Source organism: Microtus ochrogaster, linkage group LG8 (genome assembly GCF_000317375.1).
Source record: "Microtus ochrogaster isolate Prairie Vole_2 linkage group LG8, MicOch1.0, whole genome shotgun sequence".
Lineage (NCBI taxonomy): Eukaryota > Metazoa > Chordata > Mammalia > Rodentia > Cricetidae > Microtus > Microtus ochrogaster.
Window position 1 is genome coordinate 20,775,744 of NC_022033.1, and position 2,372 is coordinate 20,778,115.

Sequence of the window (2,372 nt, forward strand, 5' to 3'; positions counted from 1 at the left end):
CATCATTTCTGGAACCCGGGTTTGGCATGCTTAAGATGCCCTCTGCTTCTTCAGCCACCCTGGTCTCTTTCAGAACACTCAACCAGACACCACCCCAGGTCCCCTCCCAAAGCCCATTGTCTCCAGTGGGTCCCTGTACGGCATCAAACAAGCCCACATTTAAGATGCCACACGGGGCCTGGTCAGCTTGTTCCCTCACCTTTGACCTTCCCCCTGCTTCCTCTCCACTGGCCTCTACTCCCTGGTTAGCTCCTGATCGCTTCTGCGCTCTCTCTGGATCCCAGCCCTATGGACCCCATCCCTGTTTCTCGAGGAATGAGTAATGACGACCTATGTGTTGTCCCGGCTTGCCAGGAGTACAGGGTAGAGGTTGGGCCCCGGTTAGCTTAGGGCCCCAGACTGCTCAGACCACATCTGACTTGTTGTAACAAGAATCTGACCCTAGATTCTTCTGGATGGCAGGAGCCGTGCCAGGCAAGCTCAGCCCTGGCCTGAGGCTATATTATCAGCTCTGGCTCCCAGAGTGGGAACTCAGCCAGCTTACTCTTTCCTGTGTCACACCCTGTGTCGAGCCTCACCTTCTCCACAGCCCCTGCCAGCTCAGGGAGGAGCCTCAGGGAGGGAATTCCTGAGGAGGCTCGACTAAGCCCAGATCCTTCTACAGCCAAGTAGGACCACAGGTCCGACATAAACCTCTGTCCAGTTGCCTGAGTTGGGGGGTGCCCCGAACCATCAGGGAGGGTCCTCTCCACACCCCATATTTGAGCCATGTTGTGGTCTGTGCTGAACTTTCCATTTACAACTTCAACAATTAGACATTATTTAACCATCCAATAGTTAAATTAGCTGCCTGGCCCTTGAGCTGGCTCACCCCAGCCTCCCCATGAAGCTGAGGCAGCTGCACCTGCTGGGCCTTAGGGCAGGGCTGTTTGACTCAACCAGCTCCTCCAACCTTGTGGAGCTCCCTGTCTCAACAGGGAGGAATCTTGCCTCCAGAGGAAAGCAGGAGAGGGCTAGCCTGGGCAGCTCCACCTAGGACCAGGGTCAGCCGCTGTACTAGCCTGGCCCCTCTGTCTTCCAGACAGCAGAAACTCAGCAAGGCTGAAGCACTTCCAGCTCTAGCCAAGGCCTTGGGAGCAGATTCAGGGTTCAGCCTGGGGGCATTGGTTAAACACAAGGCTGGGGAGTTCACAAGTTGGTGTTTGAGATGGTGGGTGGGGAAGAGGGAGAGAGCTCAGCCGACAAGAAGTCAGGGGGAACACACAGAAGAGAGCAATTCTGGAAAGCTTGAAGGCTGAGAAGGGCCCATTTGATGACCCAAGGAGAGGCCTTCAGGCAGAGGCCATGCACAGGTGGATTTGAGCTGATCCCCCTGGTGGTGGCAGATGGAGACCAGTGAGAGGTGAACCTGGAGCCCTTAGCAGAACCGAGGGCCTGGGCTGTGGAAAGGGGCGAAGTGTGGAATCCCTGGGGACAGTAGCTGAAGAGGCAGTCTGTGGCCCAATGTTCCAGGGTCTGTTTCTGGAAGGTCCCATTTGGCAGCCAGATGGAGGGGTGGAGAGAGGCAGGGGAGGCCAACAGATACATACGGTGGGGAGTCATTCAGGAGTGGGTGACAGTGGCTCATCAGGGGCAGAGGAGGTGACAGGAGAGCAAGTGATTGGAGTCTACACAGAGGAAGCACCCCGGGTGCTTGCTGGTGGATCAGGAGTGTGGGCGGTGAGAGAGAGCAATGGAAACTGATCCCCAGGCTTCAGGGTGAGTGGGGAAGCTGCTGATTGCGGGGGAGGGACTTCCTCTTCACGTAAGGGAGGAATCAGTCGGGTTTGGACCAGATTCTAAAGGTCAAACTTTCTAACTGCCCACGGGGATGCTGAGAACAATTAATACTGAACACACTGCAGCAGGTGCCAAGCGCTTCATGGGTATTTACCCTTAGAGAAAGGTGCTATTACCTCCATTCCGCTACGGAGGAGCAAGGCTCAGAAAGCCGCATAGTGTGAGAAAGCCAGACACATCCAGGGAGCTCTCCTGTCTCACCGGCCTCTGGAGGAACCTGTTAAAAAATGCCTGTGACTCCCAGTAACAGTCTCTGGGAAGACCAGGGCAGGAAAGACATGTCCAGCAAGTACCCAGGAGACTGGCAGGACCTAGGGATGCTGGAGAGATGGCAGCAGAAGGTGGAGAGAATAAGTGGGCTTCATCCTTCTAGGTGCTAGGCTCTCTGGGAACAAACGAGGACTTGATCAGGGCCCAGAGTCTCTGTGGAAGAGCCCTGGTGTCCTTGAGCGCTGGAGATGAGGACAGCCAAAGGCACAGGTGCCAGAATAGCAGGGTCTCCTGGCCACTACACTGTCGCCTTCCTGCTCACC